The sequence below is a fragment of the Garra rufa genome, chromosome 2 (genome assembly GCF_049309525.1).
Source record: "Garra rufa chromosome 2, GarRuf1.0, whole genome shotgun sequence".
Classification (NCBI taxonomy): domain Eukaryota; kingdom Metazoa; phylum Chordata; class Actinopteri; order Cypriniformes; family Cyprinidae; genus Garra; species Garra rufa.
The window spans coordinates 64,292,990-64,316,911 of NC_133362.1; the positions used below are offsets into that span (position 1 = coordinate 64,292,990).

At 43.6% G+C, this 23,922-nt stretch overlaps 15 non-coding genes and 1 pseudogene across 15 annotated transcripts; 9 read left to right on the forward strand and 7 right to left on the reverse strand.

Moving 5' to 3' along the window:
• The window catches only part of LOC141326038 (uncharacterized), a 21,740-nt pseudogene extending 15,349 nt beyond the window's left edge, over window positions 1-6,391 (forward strand).
• A 989-nt stretch (window positions 6,392-7,380) lies between these two features.
• Window positions 7,381-7,454, forward strand: trnat-agu (transfer RNA threonine (anticodon AGU)). Its single transcript has one exon. It is a non-coding gene; the product is annotated as a tRNA-Thr (tRNA).
• Window positions 7,455-7,648: 194 nt separating this feature from the next.
• trnat-agu (transfer RNA threonine (anticodon AGU)) lies at window positions 7,649-7,722 on the forward strand. The gene has a single exon. It is a non-coding gene; the product is annotated as a tRNA-Thr (tRNA).
• A 7,518-nt stretch (window positions 7,723-15,240) lies between these two features.
• trnar-ucu (transfer RNA arginine (anticodon UCU)) lies at window positions 15,241-15,330 on the forward strand. The gene is given in 2 exon segments: window positions 15,241-15,277; window positions 15,295-15,330. It is a non-coding gene; the product is annotated as a tRNA-Arg (tRNA).
• Window positions 15,331-15,485: 155 nt separating this feature from the next.
• trnat-cgu (transfer RNA threonine (anticodon CGU)) lies at window positions 15,486-15,559 on the forward strand. The gene has a single exon. It is a non-coding gene; the product is annotated as a tRNA-Thr (tRNA).
• A 428-nt stretch (window positions 15,560-15,987) lies between these two features.
• Window positions 15,988-16,061, forward strand: trnat-ugu (transfer RNA threonine (anticodon UGU)). The gene has a single exon. It is a non-coding gene; the product is annotated as a tRNA-Thr (tRNA).
• Window positions 16,062-16,602: 541 nt separating this feature from the next.
• trnat-agu (transfer RNA threonine (anticodon AGU)) lies at window positions 16,603-16,676 on the forward strand. Its single transcript has one exon. It is a non-coding gene; the product is annotated as a tRNA-Thr (tRNA).
• A 1,931-nt stretch (window positions 16,677-18,607) lies between these two features.
• trnar-ucu (transfer RNA arginine (anticodon UCU)) lies at window positions 18,608-18,697 on the reverse strand. Its single transcript is given in 2 exon segments — window positions 18,608-18,643; window positions 18,661-18,697. It is a non-coding gene; the product is annotated as a tRNA-Arg (tRNA).
• A 675-nt stretch (window positions 18,698-19,372) lies between these two features.
• trnar-ccu (transfer RNA arginine (anticodon CCU)) lies at window positions 19,373-19,446 on the reverse strand. Its single transcript has one exon. It is a non-coding gene; the product is annotated as a tRNA-Arg (tRNA).
• Window positions 19,447-19,981: 535 nt separating this feature from the next.
• trnat-agu (transfer RNA threonine (anticodon AGU)) lies at window positions 19,982-20,055 on the reverse strand. The gene has a single exon. It is a non-coding gene; the product is annotated as a tRNA-Thr (tRNA).
• A 358-nt stretch (window positions 20,056-20,413) lies between these two features.
• On the reverse strand, window positions 20,414-20,496 carry trnal-cag (transfer RNA leucine (anticodon CAG)). The gene has a single exon. It is a non-coding gene; the product is annotated as a tRNA-Leu (tRNA).
• A 1,053-nt stretch (window positions 20,497-21,549) lies between these two features.
• On the reverse strand, window positions 21,550-21,632 carry trnal-cag (transfer RNA leucine (anticodon CAG)). Its single transcript has one exon. It is a non-coding gene; the product is annotated as a tRNA-Leu (tRNA).
• Window positions 21,633-21,919: 287 nt separating this feature from the next.
• trnam-cau (transfer RNA methionine (anticodon CAU)) lies at window positions 21,920-21,993 on the forward strand. The gene has a single exon. It is a non-coding gene; the product is annotated as a tRNA-Met (tRNA).
• A 694-nt stretch (window positions 21,994-22,687) lies between these two features.
• On the reverse strand, window positions 22,688-22,770 carry trnal-cag (transfer RNA leucine (anticodon CAG)). Its single transcript has one exon. It is a non-coding gene; the product is annotated as a tRNA-Leu (tRNA).
• A 287-nt stretch (window positions 22,771-23,057) lies between these two features.
• trnam-cau (transfer RNA methionine (anticodon CAU)) lies at window positions 23,058-23,131 on the forward strand. The gene has a single exon. It is a non-coding gene; the product is annotated as a tRNA-Met (tRNA).
• Window positions 23,132-23,842: 711 nt separating this feature from the next.
• trnal-cag (transfer RNA leucine (anticodon CAG)) lies at window positions 23,843-23,922 on the reverse strand. Its single transcript has one exon. It is a non-coding gene; the product is annotated as a tRNA-Leu (tRNA).

Sequence of the window (23,922 nt, forward strand, 5' to 3'; positions counted from 1 at the left end):
TCAGACAGACTGAGACTAGCTCCTATATGATCCAGTGAGTTAGTGCTGTTTTTTACTTTACATTGACACAGAGAATACATTTTGAGAATAGTTTAGATAGTACCACACACAACTTGTGTACTATAGAGTTATTTTGAAATGCAATATTAGAAGCTTTCTTAAAGGCGTAGTTCACTTTCAGAAAAATAATTCACAGATAATGTACTCACCCCCTTGTCATCCAAGATGTTCATGTCTTTCTTTCTTCAGTTGTAAAGAAATTGTGTTTTTTGAGGAAAACATTTCAGGATTTCTCTCCATATAGTGGACTTCTATGGTGCCCCCGAGTTTGAACTTCCAAAAAGCAGTTTAAATGCAGCTTCAAAGGGCTCTAAATGATCCCAGCCGAAGAGAAGGGACTTATCTAGCGAAATGATCGGGTACTTTCAAGGGCTGGACCAGAATATTCGATTATTCGAATATTCGTTCGGTGGGTTGACATTTGATTTTACATTTTGAGATTTGAATATTCGTTTTTTTTTTCATACACCTTGCATCCCCTGCGAAAAGGTTCTCATTCGCGCTTAAATATGAATGAAGAAGATCAGACTGCTGCGCCACTAACACAGAAACAGCAAAAAAAGAAAAAAAAAGAGAGAGATAAATTTAGTAATATTTGATAGACACTATAAAGTACAGTCGGGCCCACTTGAATGGTTGAAGCAAAACTAGGGCTGTGACTGTCGTAATGACAACTGCGCCTCTGCGTTTAAATGCACGCAGTAGCCTAAAGCTGACCAGCAAAGCCCCAGCAAAAATAATTACCATGAATGTGTCGGGGAAAAAGTAAGGAGATATTTGAATTATTTATTAATAAACTAGTATTTGACACAAAGATCCTGACGCCATTTGCTCATTGGACGCGCCTTTAATACTTAAATGCATATGCATTAGGCCTATAGCTAATGGAAGAGGTTTGTTTTCGATTTGAATTATTTAAATTATTTTTTTACAGTTTCGGATGATATATTAGTCTTACCTTTATGAGCAAAAATGAAGTTTCACATAGCGCTGGCTGGCGCTTCCATGTTCTGCAAAGCGTGCTTATATCGATGGGTTTTAAAGGTCCCATATTGTACACATTTCTGGAGGTTTATTTTAGTTGTTGATGTCCTTAAGAATATATATTTGCGGTATAAGTGCCAAAATCCATCTCAATATATTTTTACAGCTCCTTTTTTAGGAGCTCTGTCAAAAACAGGTCGATTTTGGCCCATCTAATTAATATTCATGAGCCTCTCTTCTGATTGGCCTGTTGTTTGCTGAGTGACGCACAGCCAGGCCAATCAGAGGTAACTACGGTCATGTATACTTTAGCCAAGCCCAGAGCCATAGAGAGAGCCTAGCCTGCTGATACTCAACAGGATATTTCAGAATGATCATTAATGTTTTTTCTTTTTCAAACACCGAATTCAGTGAGCTACATAACTGTTGCTTCAGTAAAGCCCCTTTCACAATGAGCGCTGATTCTGGAAAATTACTGGAACGAGCGCTGTGTGAACAAAAGCCAGAACCAGAAAGGCAGTGTTGTAGTGATTGATGCACGTTACCCTGCGACTCTTCACGACAAAAAAAAAAAAAAAAAAAAACGTGCAAAGTGGAATGAAGCAGCGATCAGGCAGAGCCAGCTCCTCACTATCAGCGCTGAAGCACAGTTTGTTCAGGTTAGTTTCAGTTTAGTGAAACGTACGCGTCGCATTACATCTCACATCCAAACGTCACATGTCTTTATGGGTTGTGTGTAAAGCACGCACAGATTCCGGAAAACAACTGTGAATGAACCAAATCAAACAACTCCGGAACAAATCGTGGGAAACATTATCCGTGTATTTACCGGAATCGCTGTGTGAAAGAGGCTGAAGTTGGCTCATGAAAATGAACAGCTACTTTAAGCAGGCTGTGTGCAGTTTACAGTGGATTGACTGTTTTGAAACTCATATGATAGTTACATAGCCCCTAGACCTCAGTTATCATGAAAAAAAGCCAGGAAATTTCGATTTTGACAATATGGGACCTTTAATTGAAATCGTGATGACTTGGTCGTTACTTTAAAAAACAAAAACTTAAATTCAACAAATAAAAAGTGTTCCAAATATATTTCTAAATTAACTTTATAACCTAAATAAACGAAAATAAATGTAATCACCTTGCTATTAAAAACAGCAGCTGTGCAATGGGGAAGAGAAAGAGAAAACAGATCGGTGCCAGTAATTCTGATGAGCTGTCGGAGAAGGTCCGGGCGAGGTTTTAGTAATGTTTGCAAAGAATGTTTGTTTAATAGCCTATTTAACACTCTTATTTAGGCTAGATTCATATTTAAATGTATTATTTATTTGATTTATTTTAGCGTTTTGTAGGCTGATTGTTCACGGACGGAAGTGCTCAAATAAACAGGCACGTTTGTTAATAATGTTTGGGCCTCATTTATTTGGGGTTTCAATAATATACATAGGCTATGTATTTTATATAGGCTTATATACACAAACGTTATATATAATGTATATATATTTATTTATAAATAATTTAGATATGAATAATTTATTTATATATAAACACTGCGCTAATTTTTTTTCGTTCTTCTTTTATTTAAATAGCCTACCCTTCACGGTGCCAGTAATTACTGTGCTAATTTCTGATTTGGGAGTGATTTGTTTGTAAAAAAAAATGTTAGGCTACCTTATTAAAAGTATTGCACTTAACAGACCTGTGTGTTTTATATCACGGTGTCCGTTCATGAAGCATATAAGCTCTGCCTGCGTGAGGCGCGCTGCATTCAACTAGCAATGTTCTATTACAATTTATTAATTCTGAACGTGTGGTGTGTCCATATTACACCAAAATGCAACACTGCACTCCCTTGGGTCCACAGCAAAAATCATTTGGATGAACTGTTCTCGACATAATAAAAATGCAAACAGAAAGACATACAGAGATTCCTGCCTTTATTAGACAGAAGAATATGTTCAGCCCCTCCCACCGAAGCTTCGAATATTTGATGTTGATTACTACCGAAGCTTCGAAGCTCAAAAAATGGTATTCGGACCAGCCCTAGTATTTTCGAAAAACATTTACAACTTATATACTTTTTAATCTCAAACCCTCATCTTGCTGAGACAAGACAAGAATTTGAGGTTAAAAAGTACAGAAATTGTAAACATTTTTAGAAAATAACCCATTTTTTTTCTAGATAAGACCTTTTTTTCCTTGGCTGTGATCAGCTAGAGCCCTTTGAAGCTGCGTTTTGGAAGTTCAAACTCGGGGGCACCATAGACGTCCATTAAATGGAGAGAAATCCTGAAATGTTTTACTTAAAAAAAACTGTTTCCTTATGACGGAAGAAAAGACATGAACGTCTTGGATGACAAGGGGGTGAGTACATTATATGTATTTTTTTTTTTCTGAAAGTGAACTACTCCTTTAAGATGACATTTTTACACAATCATTATTATTTTTGATTCTGTAATTTTTTTAAGTGTTTCTAGCCATCCAAGCATGCTTATATGTCTATGTAAAGGTGCATAACACAAACTCAAAATGTGAATAATAATTCCGCTCCATAACGGATAGCATAGTGTTATGCTATTCAATTGGGCTTAACATGCATTTGTTTTTTTGCCTTAGACACTGTGACAGTAAAAGTGGAGAGTCAAGATCTGAATGAAATGAAAGAGAAAGATATAAAACATGATTTCATAACTGGAGAAAAATCTTTTAGTTTTTCACAGACTGAAAAAACTTCCTCTCAAAAAAGAGCTCAGAAGACTGGAACTACAAGTCTTTTCTTCTGCCAACATTGTGGAAAGAGTTTTAGTAAAAACAGAAACCTTAAAGTCCACATTAAAATTCACACTGGAGAGAAACCTTATACCTGCCAACATTGTGGGAAGAGCTTCCTAAGAACAGAGGATTTTAAGAGTCACCTGAGAGTTCACACTGGGGAGAAGCCGTTTGAATGTGGTCAGTGTGGAAAACGTTTCTCACATAAATCAACCGTTTCTAATCATATGAGGATTCACACTGGAGAGAAGCCTTTCATCTGCAAACTGTGTGGAAAAACCTGGAATCAAAAAGAAAAACTCAAGATTCACATGAGAGTTCACACTGGAGAGAAGCCTTTCACATGTGATCAGTGAGGAAAATGTTTCCCATACAGAGAAAGCCTTAATATCCACATGAGAATTCACACCGGAGAGAAACCTTACACCTGTCCTCAGTGTGGAAAGAGTTTCACGGTTAAAGGAAACCTTAAGATTCACATTAGAAGTCACACGGGAGAGAACCCGCTCACATGCAATCAGTGTGGAAAGTGTTTCAGAAATAATTTAAGCCTTAATAATCACATGAGGATTCATTCAAGAGAGAACGGTTTTAAATGTCATCAATGTGAAAAGAGTTTCACAGACATGAATCACCTTAAGGAACATGTTGAAATTCACATTGGAGAAACGCCTTTCATGTGTCATCACTGTGGAAAGAGTTTTACACACAAAGCAAACCTTGAGAATCACATGAGAGTTCACACTGGAGAAAAACCTTTCACCTGCCCTCAGTGTGGAAAGAGATTCACGGTTAAAGGAAACCTAAAAGTTCACATGAGAATACACACAGGAGAGAGACCTTACAAGTGTCTTCATTGTGAGGAGAGTTTCATATATCAAAATGACCTGAAAAACCATTTGCAAAATCATGTTTAGACAACAGAGTGATTCATTGGATTACCCTCTTCTCATTTCTTCACACATCTACAGCTATGGAATTATGTTAAAGGGATAGTTCACCCAGAAATGAAAATTTGATGTTTATCTGCTTACCCCCAGGGCATCTAAGATGTAGGTGACTTTGTTTCTTCAGCAGAACACAAACGAAGATTTTTGACTAAAACCGGTGCAGTCTGTCAGTCATATAATCGAAGTGGATGGGCACCAAACCTTTAAAAGTAAAACAACACATGCACAGACAAATCCAAATTACACCCTGCGGCTCATGAAGATAAAATGTATTAAATGTAAGTCCAACATGTGAACATTGGGTCATTTATTTTGGTTGAGTCCACAGATTTGAAAGTTCTGTTGTGAATGGTTTTGTTTTTATTCAAGGGCATTTGAGACTGATTTTGCCCATGACCCCATTGTTGTCCTATTAGGCTGGTCTTCATATTTGGAGACCCATGGTCCCAATCAGACTTAGGCAGTTCAGTGTGTGATGACAATAGCAAAAAAGACAACATATTCTGTGTGGGATGTGAGTTTATAATGTCTAATAAGGTAATAATGTAGCTGGCCATAACTGGATAAACACTAGTAGTGAAAATGTATTTTATATAACCTTTTCCTGTGATTTTTATTTATTTATTTTTACTTTTTTATGCATTTTAAATATGTTTTCTGTTTGCATGTGTACAAGTGTGTCTCAAAAAATTAGAATTTCATGGAAAAGTTCTTTATTTTTTGTAATTTAATTATTCAAAGGAAACTTTCTTATATTCTAGATTCATTGCAAACAAACTGAAATATTTCAAGAGGTTTTTTTTTTGTTTGTTTTAATTCAGATTGATACAACCTAAAAATATATATACAAAAAATCAGTCCCTCAAAAAATTTGAATATTTTTTCCAAAGATCAAAAAGATATACAAAACAGAAATGTTCAAGATCTCTGAAGTAGATTTAATTATTCACTTAATAATTGGTTGGGGCTCCTTTTACACAAATTACGGCTTCAATGCGGCGTGACATGGAGGCAATAATCCTGTGGCACTGCTGAGGCGTTTTTGAAGCCCAGGCATCAGAATAATACATCAAAAAATATCTAGCAACATTTCAGTTTGTGTGCAATGAATCTAGAATAAAAAAAGTTTGCTTTTTTGAATTAAATTGCAACAAATATAGAACTTTTTCATGATATTCTATTTTTTTTTAGATGCACTAGTTGTGTATGTGCAATGTGATCTAATGAGAATTTGTATGTATTTTTTGTGAAACTATGTGCATGTGTTGATTAACAACTTCAGGCTAACTTTGAAGAGCTACATGTGCAAAGCTTGAAGACTACAGTGGAGAACTATATAACTTCAAAGAACATGACCCACATTTAATCTCAAGCTAGCTCAGAAACTTTATTTCAAATTAAAGAAACTGATGAAAGGATAGTTCACCAAAAATGAAAATTGTCATCATTTACTTGACATTTTAAAATGATTTCCAGTGAAGCGAATTAATATGTTGTCTAATATATAATATACCTCAACAGTATATCACAGATGGGGAGTTGAGCTTGCAGTGGCCACGTCTGATGACAGCCTTCAGACAGGTAAAGATTACCTGAATGTTGAGGTGAAGCTCTTCAAGGGCCTTGTCATGCCAGAAAAAAAAAACATGAAATATGGGCTGCATTTCAGTACAAATCCAAGACAGGAACTTGGTGTCTTGCATCATAGTCATCCTTGGAATTTGCGACTGTAAATAACAGCCTATTATTAAATGTTTTGCTGAATCATCACACAAGGGCATAGGTTTGTTTTGATAGTTGATCTGTAGTTTATGAATCTTCACATCAGATTTTCTTGCCATAAATTTAGTCTTAATATAACACTATTAGATACGAAATATCTAAATACAATGCATTACAAATGCAACGTTTTGCTTAATAGTCAAATCTGAATAAAATCACATTCATCATTTGAGAGGGTGCCACACAGTTCACAGTTGTGCTTGTTGTCTGGTTTTCATTTATCAGGCTGTGTCAAGTTCTCTTTCTCTCCACTTTTGTTTACCACCAGAATAGCTTCCAAGTTCATTGGCCCATCCTGAACCAGCCAACCTAAACCAATGCATTTTACATTTAAAATGTGTGGCTCACCAGAATCAAATAAGATTGATAGATGATGAAGTGCATGGTAAAAACTAAAATTTAATTCATAATATGTCATATTTAAAATATAGAAAGAATACAAAAAGTAACAAAGCCATTAAGGTTTGGAATAACACGAGAGAGATAAAAGAATTTGAACTTTTTGGGTGGACCATATTTTAAGATTTTATAGCAGATAAAAAAAAAAATTATGAAGCAAAAAGAATCAATTACAGTATTGATCAAATGTCTGTTATTCTTATCAAATCTGCCTTTATGCGATAAAAATACAAAAATAAAGTGATTTTGTGAAATGTCATTATAACAATGTTTTCTGTTTTAATATAATTTTAAAAATAATTCATTTCTGTGATGCAAAGCTAAATAATCAGCATCATTATTTTTCTAGGTTTCAGTGTCATGCGATCCTTCAGAAATCTAATATGCTGATTTGATACTCTGAGCAGCCCTCCCCACGCCTAAAATGCGGGTTGGCGCCGTGGCTTAGTTGGTCAAAGCGCCTGTCTAGTGAACAGGAGATTCTGGGTTCGAATCCCAGCGGTGCCTTTCCACCGGTGGCTGTCTCTGGCCTCACTGTTGGATGGGAGACCCCAACTACACTGTATATTTTTGAACCGTGCCTCAATTGTGCAAAGACCTGAGGACCTGTCTTTCTGTCCACACAGCGTGCCACTCGGCTGAGCTGGATAGGCACAAATCTGTAAGAAAAGCCCTCAGTGGCCCAGCCTGGCATATTGACCGGCGCCGTGGCTTAGTTGGTTAAAGCGCCTGTCTAGTAAACAGGAGATCCTGGGTTCGAATCCCAGCGGAGCCTTGCAAACGACAGGTTGGATCTTTTTGCTCTCCCTTGGACCTGAGGCCCTTACAGTGCCTCTGCCTTTCAAACGACACCGCAATTGTGCAGAGACCCTAGGGCCTGTCCTTCCTGCAGAGAGAGCCTGCGCTCTCTTACTGTTAGTGCCATTTTCCATATTGTAATTTAGACTCAGAGTTGGATATAATATTATTTTATACATATTTACAGATTGTTTATTTTGGCTCCATTTTATTGTGCTGAGATTGCATTATTATAGTTATATTTCATTCAAGTTCAGTGCACATTTAGCGTACATTCATTGCAGTACCTGGACTGACCAGAGAGGCATGGGAGTGCGCGCTGAGCCATTACGTTGTCTGTTTGCTGTCAGAAGTAGAGTAAAAAAGGCTGTTTTGGTTTTGGTTTCTGTATTCAATAAAGGACGGAGCGAACACACCGTTTTCTACCGTCGTTCAACATAAACACGCGTAGAGACTCGTTCTTTCCGTCAGAGAGTGGTTAAATGAATTAATATGCTGTGGAATACCTACCGATCACAAGAAGGACATTTTAGCCACTACATTAAGTAGAAAACGGTCGCCGAGGGCGAGAGAGAAAGATCGGGAGCCGATGGAAGATACGCTGCGCTGCGCTGGACACGTATTGTGGAAGGAAGCTAACAAGCCGAAGAAATAGCGTCGTCGGTGTCAACGCTGGGCACCCGACAGGATTTCCAGATGACTTCTACGAGGAAGATTGAGTAAACAAAGAACAAAAGTGAAAGTATGCTATAGCTGCTGACCTGGATAGTAATGGCGAAATAAGGATAATTTTGTCATTCTAATGAATGTAGCCAAGTAACGTTCCGAATCAAAATATTAGAAATTTCAAGATTTGCTACTAGCCAGTAGCCAAACAGGGCATTTGAGAAATGTGCTATTGTTAGCTAGTCATATCAGCCCAGAAGAAGCTCGAGTTTAATTCTGGAAATAAGCCCTGGAACCTCTTTTTTTGAAAGCATCCAAATGTTTTGAGGCAGGACTGTTGATCTGGATTTCAGAAGTTTGCAAGAGATTGCTGTCATAAGTGACTCACCTAACATTAATAGCCAATTGAAATGTCTGTGGACGAAACCAGGATGGAGGGCAATGTCGAGCTAGACGTGAAAAGAAAGATCAAGTTGACCAAAAAGGCATTCGAAGAGAAGCTTAATAAACAGATGAATTTCAGGAAACGTGTATTAGCACGCCTTGTTTCCAAAGCAGAGGAAATAGAAAACTTAATGAGAAATGATTCCAACGCACTTCTAGTGGAAAAGGATCATCTCAGCGATTACTCAAAATTCCTCAATGAGTTTATTGAAGTGAACAATGCGGTTAGTGAACTGTTGTCAGATGATGAAAGGAAAGCTGACCAGCAGTATTGGAGTGAGCCAAACCTTACAAAGTATGAGAGCTTTTTGACCAAATTGGAGCATTGGATAATAAAAACAAGACGGCACACCAAGGCCGCTAACAAACAGGCTGCTGCTGAACATGAGACTCCAAAGGTTGGCGCAATGACACGGCAAGGTGAGCCTGCCGCCGAAGATGTGGATCCAGATGACAGTGCATCTGCTGTACAAGAAAAATATTGTTCAGTCACACCACGAAGTGTATGCAGTAGATACTCAAGATCGTCTAAAGCGTCGTCTCATGCCTCGTCTTTGCGTAGAATAGAGGAAGCTAACCGTGCAGCCCTACTTGCACGAGCAGCCGCACTTAAGAAGAAACAGGCACTGCAGTTGGAAGAGGCTCAAATGGAAGCACAGCTGAAAGCCAAGAAAATTCAGTTGAAGGCTCAAATGGAGGAGCTAGATGTTGTAACTGCTATCGCAGAGTCCACAGCAAAGCTACAAGTTCTGGAAGAATACGACAAAGAAAATGTGGACGACGACGGTATGAATTCCTACCTTGATAAGAACATGCCTATAGCAGCAACCATCGAACATCATGCTTCAGATGTCAGGCCAAGATTGACTAGCTGTCCTCAAGCTATCCAAGACAACCGTGCTTCTCACAGCCCAACTAGACACACATCTCATGTGCAAGTAAAGAACGAAAACAACAATAACACAAGTACTAGTTCTGAAGGAAGGCAAGCTGAGCTCGGCGAAGTGATATTGAAACAGAAGGATATCACAGAGATGTTAGTCACACAACAGAGACTAGCCAATCTACCACAACGAAAGGTACCTGTATTCAGTGGCGATCCTTTTGAGTTCCTGCCATTCCTGAGGGCGTTTGAGCACATCATCCACAGTCGTACAGACAACGATGAAGACCGCTTGTACTATCTAGAGCAATTCACCAGTGGTGAACCAAGAGAACTTGTGAGAAGTTGCCATCACATGAGTGCACAACGAGGCTACAATGAAGCAAGAAAGCTCTTGACCTATCACTATGGCAATGAGCAAAAAATAGCTGCGGCCTATGTGGACAAGGCTGTCAAATGGCCTCAAATCAAGCCGGAAGATGCCAAGTCACTTCACAGCTTCTCCATCTTTCTTGCTGGATGTAACAATGTCATGAAGGACATGGAGTATCTCGAGGAGATGAACAGCCCGAGCAACCTTCGGGTCGTCATCTCAAAGTTGCCCTTCAGACTTCGTGAAAGATGGAGAGTCACAGCTTTCGACATACAAGAAAGGGAAGGAAGAAGAGCAAAGTTCTCTGATCTCGTGACGTACATCAACAGACAAGCTAAGATAGTTTCAGACCCACTGTTCGGTGATCTCAAAGAGTCCTCCGAGGCGAAAGTAAGGGGCAAGCCAGACGCTAGATATGCCAAGGGAGGACTGAAAAGAACCACAGGTTGTGCAACTAGTGTTAAGCCAGATGAATGGGATGCCTCAGAACCAAGAAAGAACAAGCAGACAAACAACGCTTTTCAAGAGCCATGCCTGTACTGCAACAAAGGTCACACCCTGAGCGCATGTAACAAAATAAGAAGTCTGCCAAACAAAGAGAGAATTGAGTTCCTTAAAGGTAAAGGACTTTGTTTTGGGTGTCTGACCCAAGGACGCATGGGAAAAGACTGTAAAAGGAGAGCCACATGTGAAATCTGCAGCAAGAAACACCCAAGTCTGCTTCACAGCAAATGGGATGAGAATGTCGACCAAAAGAATGCCAAGCCTGAGAAAGGTCAAGACTCTACTAGCGGACACTCAACACTACAAGAAGATGCGTCAGCCAAAAGTGAAGTCACAGCAGTCACCGGGGCCGGAGGCAATGACTGTATCTTGTCTATCTTGCCTGTGCGCATCAAATCCAAGAGGAGCAATACAACGATAGAGACGTAATGGCCCTCTCAAGAAAGGTGATGATCACCACAAGTCAAGCCACTACAGTCAAAAGACTTCAGTCAACAGAATCTCAGTCAGCAGTTTGGACAGCATGCTGCTGCAGCAATACAATCACGACTTTCCAGAGCAAGCCTGTGAAGAGAAGTCAGAAATGTCGCAAGAAGACGTTCAGTTCATGAAGTCTGTGACTGAGACGATCAAGAAAGTTAATGGGCACTACAGCATTGGGATGCCTCTCAGAAACAAAAATGTGGTGATGCCAAACAACAAATGTGTTGCTGAGCAACGAGCATCTAACCTGAAAAGGAAACTCGCCAAGAACTCCAGCTTCCACGATGACTACAAGACCTTCATGTCGGACCTGCTGACCAAAGGCTACGCAGTGGAAGTTCCTGAAGACGAGCGCAACCGCGACGACGGCAGAGTATGGTACATTCCCCATCACGGCGTGACCCATCCACAAAAGGGAAAGCTGCGGGTTGTTTTTGATTGTGCAGCTTCGTTTCAAGGGAAGTCTCTGAACGAGGAACTGTTGCAGGGTCCGGACCTCACTAACGGTCTGGTTGGAGTATTGACGAGGTTTCGACATGAACAAATCGCACTCATCTCCGACATTGAGGCGATGTACCATCAAGTAAGAGTCCCTGATGAGGACTCCGATCTTCTGAGATTCCTCTGGTGGCCACAGGGTGATCTAAGCCAGCCTCTGCGCGAGTACAAGATGGTGGTACACTTGTTCGGGGCCAAGTCAAGCCCGAGCTGTGCCAACTACGCATTAAGGCAGACCGCAGAGGATGGGAAAGACAGGTCATCACCTGAAGCAGTAACAACGATCCAAGAGCACTTTTATGTTGACGACTGCTTGGTTTCAACGTCCGACGAGAAGAAAGCTGTCACCTTGACCTCATTGCACTTTGTGAGAGTGGAGGGTTTCACTTGACTAAGTGGTCAAGCAACAGCCGTGAAGTGCTGTCATCACTTCCCGAACAGGAGAGAGCGAAGGAGATCAGGAATCTAGATCTGGACAGAGATAAACTACCCATGGAAAGGGCACTTGGAGTGGACTGGTGCATAGAATCAGATTCTTTCAAGTTCCGGATCCATGTGAAGAGCATGCCCATCACCAGGCGGGGTATCCTCTCGGTCGTAAGCTCAATATATGACCCCCTTGGATTCCTGTCGCCATTCATTCTTCTCGCTAAGACCATTGTCCAGAGTCTCTGTCGAATGAAACTTACCTGGGATGAAGCTATTCCAGAAGACGTGACAAACAGATGGTTAGCCTGGCTGTCTGATCTGAGCCAATTCGCCAACCTTTCTGTCAGGAGGTGCATCAAGCCTGAGGGATTTGGTCCAGTGACGTCAGCACAACTGCACCATTTCTCCGACGCTAGCGAGACAGGCTACGGCGTCGTCACTTACCTCCGTATTGAGAACAGCCACGGTCGAGTCCATTGCTCATTTCTTCTAGGAAAATCCAGAGTGACGCCGCTTAAACCAGTCACAGTCCCACGCCTTGAGCTCACAGCGGCTACCATTGCGGTGAAAATGGATAAGCTCATGAAGCGAGAGCTTCGGATGGATCTAAAAGAGTCCGTGCTATGGACAGATAGCACCACCGTTCTCCGATATATCGACAACGACGGTGCACGTTTTAAAACATTTGTTGCGAACAGAGTGTCCGCAATCAGAGAGAATACAAGGCCAGCACAGTGGAAGTATGTTAACACAGCTTCTAACCCAGCGGACCACGCATCAAGGGGAATGAATGCAGAGCACTTCATGAAGTGTCGGACATGGATCGAAGGTCCTGACTTCTTAGTAAAGAATGAGTCTCACTGGCCGGTCCTGTCAGAGTTCTCAAGAGAGATAAGTGAAGACGATGCTGAGGTTAAGCGCACGACTAGTATGAACATCATCAAAACTGTTGACGTAAGCACAGACCCTCTTTTCAAGCTGACTTATCACTACTCAGACTGGTACAGCCTGAAGAAGGCGGTCGCCTGGATGTTAAGGCTCAAGGAGCTGCTTAAAAGTCTGTGCGAAACAAGGAAGATGTTCGATTCTCAAGCTCAGTCTTCAGAAAGTCGAGATGGGAAAATCAAGACAGTTGAGAACTACATGAAGAAATTGAGATCTACCTTGAAAGGAACACATCTCACTGTCAAGGACGTTGAAAGAGCAGAAACTCTGCTTATTCAGTTCAGCCAACGTCAAACCTTCCATGAGGAGCTTTGCGCACTGCAGAAAGGTGTGAAGATCAAGAGAAGTAGTTCTGTCGTGAGGCTGGACCCCTTCCTCCAAGATGGGGTTCTCCTAGTTGGTGGAAGATTGCACCAAGCAGCCTTGCCAGAACACACAAAGCATCCTGCTATCCTGGCGAAGGATCATCACATCACAACCTTGATCATCAGAAACGCCCATAATGAAATTGGACATGGAGGGAGAAACCACACCCTTGCTCGGCTGAGACAAAAGGTCTGGATATGCAAAGGAAATGCAGCGGTGAGAAGTGTGCTCTCAAAGTGTGTGAAATGCAGGAAGAGTCAAGCTGCTGTGAGTGAACAGAAGATGGCGAATCTACCACCTGATCGTTTACTACCTGACCATCCTCCATTCACGAACGTCGGTGTAGACTATTTTGGCCCCTTTGAAGCAAGGCGTGGGCGTGTGCAAGTCAAGCGTTATGGAGTCTTGTTTACTTGCCTTACAGTCCGAGCAGTCCATATAGAAATCGCACACTCTCTCGACACCGATTCGTGCATAAACGCATTGAGACGTTTCATAGCAAAAAGAGGACAAGTGGAGATTATGAGATCTGATAATGGAACGAACCTGGTAGCTGCAGAACACGAGATTCGTCGGGCAATGAAAGAGTGGAACCAGTCCAGGATCTCTGAGGCTCTACTGCAAAGAGGAGTCACATGGATCTTCAGCCCCCCTGCAGGTTCACACCACGGTGGTATCTGGGAGCGACAAATAAGAACAGTACGGAAGATTCTTACCAACCTTCTGAAGCTCCAGTCACTCGACGACGAATGTCTGCAAACTGTGATGTGTGAAGTAGAAGCAGTGATCAACAGCAGACCTCTTACCAAGTCATCGGATGATGTGGACGACCTCGAGCCACTGACGCCGAATCATCTTCTCCTTCTCAAGGGAAAGCCAGCGCTCCCTCCAGGCACCTTTCAGAAGGAGGATCTGTACTCCAAACGAAGATGGAGGCAAGTGCAATACATCTCTGACATCTTCTGGAAGCGCTGGTCCAGAGAATACTTGCCCCTTCTACAAGAAAGGCAGAAGTGGCTGGAGAAGAAGAGAAACGTGAAAGAGGGAGATGTCGTACTCATTGTGGATGAGAGGGCTCCAAGAGGGTCTTGGTTAATGGGAAAAGTGGAGAAGACAATCCCAGGTGCCTTGGGGTTCGTCCGTCGGGTCCTTGTCAAAACAAAGACAAACACCTTAGAGAGACCCATTGACAAGTTGTGTCTTCTGCTCGAGATGGAAGAATCTCATGGTCAATAAAGGACATTATTATTTAGGAATTTATTATTTTCTTGTAGGCCAAGATTGGTCTAGGTTGTTATGTTGTTTTAGACCTTAGTAAAGGACTTAAGAAAAGGATTAATATGTAGAAAATGACTCTTTAGTTTAGTTAGGTAATTGTCATCCCCATGATGAGCAATTAGGGGCCGGAAATGTTAGTGCCATTTTCCATATTGTAATTTAGACTCAGAGTTGGATATAATATTATTTTATACATATTTACAGATTGTTTATTTTGGCCCCATTTTATTGTGCTGAGATTGCATTATTATAGTTATATTTCATTCAAGTTCAGTGCACATTTAGCGTACATTCATTGCAGTACCTGGACTGACCAGAGAGGCATGGGAGTGCGCGCTGAGCCATTACGTTGTCTGTTTGCTGTCAGAAGTAGAGTAAAAAAGGCTGTTTTGGTTTTGGTTTCTGTATTCAATAAAGGACGGAGCGAACACACCGTTTTCTACCGTCGTTCAACATAAACACGCGTAGAGACTCGTTCTTTCCGTCAGAGAGTGGTTAAATGAATTAATATGCTGTGGAATACCTACCGATCACAAGAAGGACATTTTAGCCACTACACTTACCGTTGGACGGCCACAGACCCGAAAGGTCAGCCTTCACGCGGCTCTGCTTGCTACCCCCTTATGGGCTCTGTGGCGCAATGGATAGCGCATTGGACTTCTAGACTGCCAGACGAGGCCATTCAAAGGTTGTGGGTTCGAGTCCCACCAGAGTCGTGGCTTTTGGCTTTCTAGTAACTCTCATACTGTGCAGTGTTGCCCCCAGGCAGTAGAAATTTGTAGACATTCTCTTTTAAGCGGACCAGCACCTGGCCCGCCTCTGGATGTTTTGATCCTCTGAGTCACCCTCCCGACAGCCTTGCATGCGGTTTGGCGCCGTGGCTTAGTTGGTTAAAGCGCCTGTCTCGTAAACAGGAGATCCTGGGTTCAAATCCCAGCGGTGCCTTGTGCGGCTTTGCAGTCCAGCAAGCGCAAGCTTGTCCGAAAGCGACCCGGAAACAGGGATAGCTAGGGCAGCGAGTGGGTGATTTTGCAAACCGCCCAGACTCAGTTGTCGGCAAACGCCTTAAAGCTGTCCAGCGCACGGTCAGCCAACCCTTGGCCTGTTCTCTGGAAGCCTGGATCGTCTGAGTCGCCCTCCCGGAGGGCGAACGTGCTGCCAGTCTAGTCTAGTAAACAGGAGATCCTGCGTCCGAATCCCAGCGATGCCTTTGGTTGCGCGCCACAATACCGCCGAGCTCGTGCTTTACCAAAAAACGGACGGCGAATGGGGACACAGAGAAGCTCGAGGTTAGCGGGCGGTTTCTCTTGCAACACTACCCTCTCACCTGCTTTTGAAGGATAGCATCCCAGGCTAACGGATCCAACCGAGGTGGCGCCGTGGCTTAGCTGGTCAAAGCGCCTGTCTTGTAAACAGGAGATCCTGGGTTCCAATCCCAGCGGTGCCTTTCCACCGGTGGCTGTCTCTGGCCTCACTGTTGGATTGGAGACCCCAACTACACTGTATATTTTTGAACCGTGCCTCAATTGTGCAAAGACCTGAGGACCTGTCTTTCTGCCCACACAGCGTGCCACTTGGCTGAGCTGGATAGGCACAAATCTGTAAGAAAAGCCCTCAGTGGCCCAGCCTGGCATATTGAACGGCTCTGTGGCGCAATGGACAGTGCATTGGACTTCTAGAATTCCAGATGAGGCCATTCAAAGGTTGTGGTTTTGAGTCTCACCAGAGTCACGCTTTTTGCCATTTTGTTAAGCCCATACTGCACAGTGTTGCCCTCGCACAGCAGAAACCATTTTGAGGCCTCCTGTTCTCAGCGTACATTGATTAAAAAAAAGTCAATCATATTTAAAAGGTAACAAAACATGCCCAAGAACCAATTCATTGAGGTATGGCAATCACTGTCTTGCATCAAGTGGAGGCAGCAGGATGTTCGAAGTGTTGATTCATGCATCCTCTGAGCCGCCCTCCCCACGCCTAACAAGAGTAGTGGCGCCGTGGCTTAGTTGGTTAAAGCGCCTGTCTAGTAAACAGGAGATCCTGGGTTCGAATCCCAGCGGTGCCTTGGGCGGGGTTTGTGTCCAGCAAGCGCAAGCTTTTCCGCGAGCGACCTGCAAGCAGGGTCAGTGAGTGGTTTGGAAAGAAAGATATGATGTAGATGAAATAGGTGTTTGGAAAAATGTGGGAATGAAATATATGGATCCAATTTTTGAAGATTTTAATTTCTTATTAAGACATAATGGTATTTTAACAGAAATGAGGTTGTGTAAAATTGGGATAGAAAAAGATGCAAGGTGTAAGGTATGCATGAAAAGTGATGAAGGTCTATTACATCTATTTTTTTATTGTGAAGAATTGGATGATTTTATGGGAAGAATGAAAAAATTTGTAAAATCCATGCTGAAAGAAAAATATAATGAGAATATGACACAAAATGCTTGGGAAAAAATGGTTTTATTTGGGTACAATGGTAAAGGTTGTAATGTGAATGTCTTTACTTTATTGACAACAATTGCAAAGAATGTAATATGGCTAAGAAGAAATGTATCAAAATATGAAAAAAGGAAAGTTGATGTATGGTTTTTGTTTAAAAACAAAATGGAAAATTCTGTGAATTTAATATGGAAATATTTTCTAATGAGTGACAGAGAGGATGATTTTATTGAAACGTTTGTAAAAGGAAACACATTGGTAGAGTATTCAGAAAACAGTTTGGAATGGAAATGGCAGAAATATGAATGAATTAATGTACATATCTGCATTTGTAATAGATGTGAAATGTATTTTGTACTTTTTGTGATGTAATATGTTTTTTTAAATAAAAAAAATAAAAAATAAATAAATAAAAAAAAAGCGCCTGTCTCGTAAACAGGAGATCCTGGGTTCAAATCCCAGCGGTGCCTTGGGCGGGGTTCCAGCCCAGCTAGTGCAATGATATTCATATGATATATAGACAGTGATATTCTAGTGTAAAACAATTTTTTGACTTTTTTTGTGTGCACGCAAAATAGCAGGTAAGATTTATTGTTTCATTTGTTGAACAGAATTCAGAAGAAGTTTTCAGAAATGCCACAAAGTCTGTGCACATCTGTGTGGTTAGGAGAGGGAGCTCAATAATGTGTCTTTGACCTTCATTATGTATGCTTTGTTTATACAGTGTAGTAAATAAAATAAAAGTAATCTAAAACTCCATTCTCTGAATCTTCTCACATTGTTTCCAAGTCAGTCATTGATGGGGCCATTAGGGAGGGCTCTTTTGTCTCTCAGGTGTGAACTGCTAAATATTCATGGGTCATTGCCACACCTATGAATAATCCCTTTCGATCACAAAACATGTTTTATAAAATTTAAATCAATATATTGTTTTCTCTGAACGAGTGAACGAGATGATTTTCACATCATTTGGTTTAAAAAATTCTAGCCTACGACATCCAATTATCTAAAGTCTTGTAAAGAAATGTCCTATAAGTCGTTCATGGCCTTATTTCAGTGACTTCAAAACTTTAGATTTTCAATAACCACGCATAAACATAGGTTTCTCAAAAACACAAACATGCACATTAATGTTGCTTGCATATTATTGTAGCCCAATATGTGCTGATTACAATGTAATCTGACTTTAACCATTCATATGTTTTTAAGATACTGAAAAAAAACAAATGTCAGGGCATGTCAAAACTTCTTCAGGGCCCCAAAACACCTCAGACCCCAGAGGGTTAACCAACTAAGCCACGGAGCCACCCCGCATGCTAGGCGAGGGGAGGGCGGCTCAGAGGATTCATGAATCAACACTTCGAACGTCCTGCTGCCTTCACTTGATGCAAGACAGTGATTGCCATACCTCACTGAATTGGATCTTGGGCATGTTTTGCTACCTTTTAAATATGATTGACATTTTTTTTTTAAATCAATGTACGCTGAGAACAGGAGGCCTCAAAATGGTTTCTGCTGTCCGAGACACTGCGCAGTACGGGCTTAACAAAATGCCAAAGAGCACGACTCTGGTGGGACTCGAACCCACAACCTTTGAATGGCCTCATCTGGCAGCCTAGAAGTCCAATGCGCTATCCATTGCACCACAGAGCCCGTCGGTATGCCAGGCTGGGCCACTGAGGGCTTTCCTTAAAGATTTGTGCCCGTCCAGCTCAGCCGAGTGGCATGCTGTGTGGGCAGAAAGACAGGTCCTCGGGTCTTTGCACGGTTCAAAAACAGAGCGCCGTCGGGGTCCCCATCCAACAGCGAGACCAGAGACAGCCACCGGTGGAAAGACACCGCTGGGATTCGAACCCCGGATCTCCTGTTTACAAGGCAGGCGCATTGACCAGCTAAGCCACGGTACCTCCTTGGTGGGACCCGTTAGCCTGGGATGCTATCCTCCAAAAGCAGGTGAGAGGGTAGTGTTGCAAGAGAAACCGCCCGCGGTCCACAAGCTCCTCTATGTCGCCATTCGCCGTCCGTTTTTTGGTAAAGCACGAGCTCGGCTGTATTGTGGTGCGCAACCAAAGGCATCGCTGGGATTCGAAACGCAGGATCTCCTGTTTACTAGACTAGCCTGGTAGCACGTTCGCCCTACGAGAAGGCGACTCAGACGATCCAGGCTTCCAGAGAAGAGGCCAGGGGTTGGCTGACTGGGCGCTGGACAGCTTTAAGGTGCTTGCCGACAACTGAGTCGGGGCGGTTTACAAAATTAACCACTCGCTGCCCCCTGTTTGCGGGTCGCTTTCGGAAAAGCTTGCGCTTGCTGGACAACAACCTCGCTCAAGGCACCGCTGGGATTTGAACCCAGGATCTCCTGTTTAGGAGACAGGCACTTTAACCAACTAAGCCACGGCGCCAAACCTCTTGCAGTGTCGGGAGGGTGACTCAGAGGGTTAAAACATCCAGAGGCGGATGCTAAAAGAACATGTCTACAAATTTCTACTGCCTGAGGGCTAAAACTCCACAGTATGAGAGTTACCAGAAAGCCATGACTCTGGTGGGACTTGAACCCACAACCTTTGAATGACCTCATCTGGCAGCAACTTAGAGGATGCATGAATCAACACTTCAAACATCCTGCTGCGTGGGCAGAAAGACAGGTCCTCAGGTCTGTGCACAGTTGAGGCACACTTGGGGGACTGGAGCACCACCCAAGGCACTGTTGGGACTCGAACCCAGGATCTCCTGTGTACTAGACAGGAACTTTTACCAACTAAGCCACGGCACCTCCTCGGTGGGACTCGATAGCCTGGGATGCTATCCTGTCAAAAGCAGGTGAGAGGGTAGTGTCGCAAGAGAAACCACCCGCTGTCCTCGAGCTACTCTGTGTCCCCATTCGTCGTCTGTTTTTTGGTAAAGCACGAGCTCGGCTGTATTGTGGCGCTCAACCAAAGACACCGCTGGGATTTGAACCCATGATCTCCTGTTTACTAGACAGGCGCTTTAACCAACTAAGCCACGGCGCCACCCCGCACGCTAGGCGAGGGAAGGCAAGCTTTCGTGAACCTTAAAGCAATGTTGCCTTCATCTTAAGGAAATATTGACTCGATTCTAATACGACTTGACATAGTCTTTCAAGGCATTCTTTAAAAGTGCCTGCAACTTGGTATCGGGGAAGGAGTGACGTCGCACAAACGATACAACGGAGTAATTCTCAAGTTTAACGGAACGCCCGTCGGCGTTACTGCCATTTTATACTAATTCTGACGTCGACTGAAATGTGGTGCTTTGGCAAAGTTAATGCCCTGACACAAGGCAAAGTTGGCAAAGTTACAGCCTTGCGGCTGAAGACCGTAGCTGTTGTCCGTAGCCGAAACTTAAGTCTGTCAGAGGTGGGATTCGAACCCATGCCGCCAGGGGAGACTGCGACCTGAACGCAGCGCCTTAGACCGCTCGGCCATCCTGACACGCTTGCGTGGTGGGAGCTGACCCGTTGCGGCTACACCCAGCTTGTGGTCTTAATCCCTAACGAAATGTTGATTCGATTCAAATATAGCTCCACATGTTCTGCCAAGCGCTGAAGACTGTAGCTGTTATCCGAAGCCAAAGGACAAAGGACAGTTCTGTCGGAAAAGTGGGATTCGAAGCCACACCTCCAGAGGAGACTGCGACCTGAACGCAACTTTTGGATCTACGCCCTTCAGGCAGGCACCGACACGCTAACGCTTCGGATTTCAGACCGGTCATCCCGCCGGCCTCGTTGGCGCAGTTAGGCAGCGCGTCAGTCTCATAATCTGAAGGTCGTGCCTCACACGGGGCAGCGTGGTGCCTTTTGATAGCTGAGAGCGCTTACACGACAGAGCGGGCTTCTCTGTTCCCGTCCGCCTGCTTGTCTCCTTCGCCTGAGGGAAAAAGGCCACAGCTCATCTGAAGGGTGGACGACACGACATTGCGAGAGAAACTGTGAGTTTCCAGGTAAATTCCCTAAATCCCATCCAGCGACATTGCATTCAGTCCTAGGCCACCCTTTGACATGCAATATAATCGAAATTCAGTGTTCACGCTGGGCTAATGCTGAATGAATGCAGGAATACCATCCCTGTCGTATTCATGTAACATGTGGCGGTGTTCTTGTGAGGTTTTCTTAAGGGTAATATCATGCTGGCATTGGAAATGAAATTCCCTATTAATGGGAAGGCAAGCTTTCGTGAACCTTAAAGCAATGTTGCCTTCATCTTAAGGAAATATTGACTCGATTCTATTACGACTTGACATAGTCTTTCAAGGCATTCTTTAAAAGTGCCTGCAACTTGGTATCGGGGAAGGAGTGACGTCGCACAAACGATAAAACGGAGTAATTCTCAAGTTTAACGGAAGTTACTGCCACTTTATACTAATTCTGACGTCGACTGAAATGTGGTGCTTTGGCAAAGTTAATGCCCTGACACAAGGCAAAGTTGGCAAAGTTACAGCCTTGCGGCTGAAGACCGTAGCTGTTGTCCGTAGCCGAAACTTAAGTCTGTCAGAAGTGGGATTCGAACCCACGCCTCCAGGGGAGACTGCGACCTGAACGCAGCGCCTTAGACCGCTCGGCCATCCTGACACGCTTGCGTGGTGGGAGCTGACCCGTTGCGGCTACACGCAGCTTGTGGTCTGAATCCCTAACGAAATGTTGATTCGATTCAAATATAGCTCCACATGTTCTGCCAAGCGCTGAAGACTGTAGCTGTTATCCGAAGCCAAAGGACAAAGGACAGTTCTGTCGGAAAAGTGGGATTCGAACCCACACCTCCAGAGGAGACTGCGACCTGAACGCAGCTTTTGGATCTACGCCCTGCAGGCAGGCACCGACACGCTAGCGCTTCGCATTTCAGACCGGTCATCCCGCCGGCCTCGTTGGCGCAGTTAGGCAGCGCGTCAGTCTCATAATCTGAAGGTCGTGAGTTCGAGCCTCACACGGGGCAGCGTGGTGCCTTTTGATAGCTGAGAGCGCTTACACGACAGAGCGGGCTTCTCTGTTCCCGTCCGCCTGCTTGTCTCCTTCGCCTGAGGGAAAAAGGCCACAGCTCATCTGAAGGGTGGACGACACGACATTGCGGGAGAAACTGTGAGTTTCCAGGTAAATTCCCTAAATCCCATCCAGCGACATTGCATTCAGTCCTAGGCCACCCTTTGACATGCAATATAATCGAAATTCAGTGTTCACGCTGGGCTAATGCTGAATGAATGCAGGAATACCATCCCTGCCGTATTCATGTAACATGTGGCGGTGTTCTTGTGAGGTTTTCTTAAGGGTAATATCATGCTGGCATTGGAAATGAAATTCCCTATTAATGGGAAGGCAAGCTTTCGTGAACCTTAAAGCAATGTTGCCTTCATCTTAAGGAAATATTGACTCGATTCTATTACGACTTGACATAGTCTTTCAAGGCATTCTTTAAAAGTGCCTGCAACTTGGTATCGGGGAAGGAGTGACGTCGCACAAACGATACAACGGAGTAATTCTCAAGTTTAACGGAACGCCGTCGGCGTTACTGCCACTTTATACTAATTCTGACGTCGACTGAAATGTGGTGCTTTGGCAAAGTTAATGCCCTGACACAAGGCAAAGTTGGCAAAGTTACAGCCTTGCGGCTGTCCGTAGCAGAAACTTAAGTCTGTCAGAAGTGGGATTCGAACCCACGCCTCCAGGGGAGACTGCAACCTGAACGCAGCGCCTTAGACCGCTCGGCCATCCTGACACGCTTGCGTGGTGGGAGCTGACCCGTTGCGGCTACACCCAGCTTGTGGTCTGAATCCCTAACGAAATGTTGATTCGATTCAAATATAGCTCCACATGTTCTGCCAAGCGCTGAAGACTGTAGCTGTTATCCGAAGCCAAAGGACAAAGGACAGTTCTGTCGGAAAAGTGGGATTCGAACCCACACCTCCAGAGGAGACTGCGACCTGAACGCAGCTTTTGGATCTACGCCCTGCAGGCAGGCACCGACACGCTAGCGCTTCGCATTTCAGACCGGTCATCCCACCGGCCTCGTTGGCGCAGTTAGGCAGCGCGTCAGTCTCATAATCTGAAGGTCGTGAGTTCGAGCCTCACACGGGGCAGCGTGGTGCCTTTTGATAGCTGAGAGCGCTTACAGTACAGAGCGGGCTTCTCTGTTCCCGTCCGCCTGCTTGTCTCCTTCGCCTGAGGGAAAAAGGCCACAGCTCATCTGAAGGGTGGACGACACGACATTGCGGGAGAAACTGTGAGTTTCCAGGTAAATTCCCTAAATCCCATCCAGCGACATTGCATTCAGTCCTAGGCCACCCTTTGACATGCAATATAATCGAAATTCAGTGTTCACGCTGGGCTAATGCTGAATGAATGCAGGAATACCATCCCTGTCGTATTCATGTAACATGTGGCGGTGTTCTTGTGAGGTTTTCTTAAGGGTAATATCATGCTGGCATTGGAAATGAAATTCCCTATTAATGGGAAGGCAAGCTTTCGTGAACCTTAAAGCAATGTTGCCTTCATCTTAAGGAAATATTGACTCGATTCTATTACGACTTGACATAGTCTTTCAAGGCATTCTTTAAAAGTGCCTGCAACTTGGTATCGGGGAAGGAGTGACGTCGCACAAACGATAAAACGGAGTAATTCTCAAGTTTAACGGAACGCCCGTCGGCGTTACTGCCACTTTATACTAATTCTGACGTCGACTGAAATGTGGTGCTTTGGCAAAGTTAATGCCCTGACACAAGGCAAAGTTGGCAAAGTTACAGCCTTGCGGCTGAAGACCGTAGCTGTTGTCTGTAGCCAAAACTTAAGTCTGTCAGAAGTGGGATTCGAACCCACGCCTCCAGGGGAGACTGCGACCTGAACGCAGCGCCTTAGACCGCTCGGCCATCCT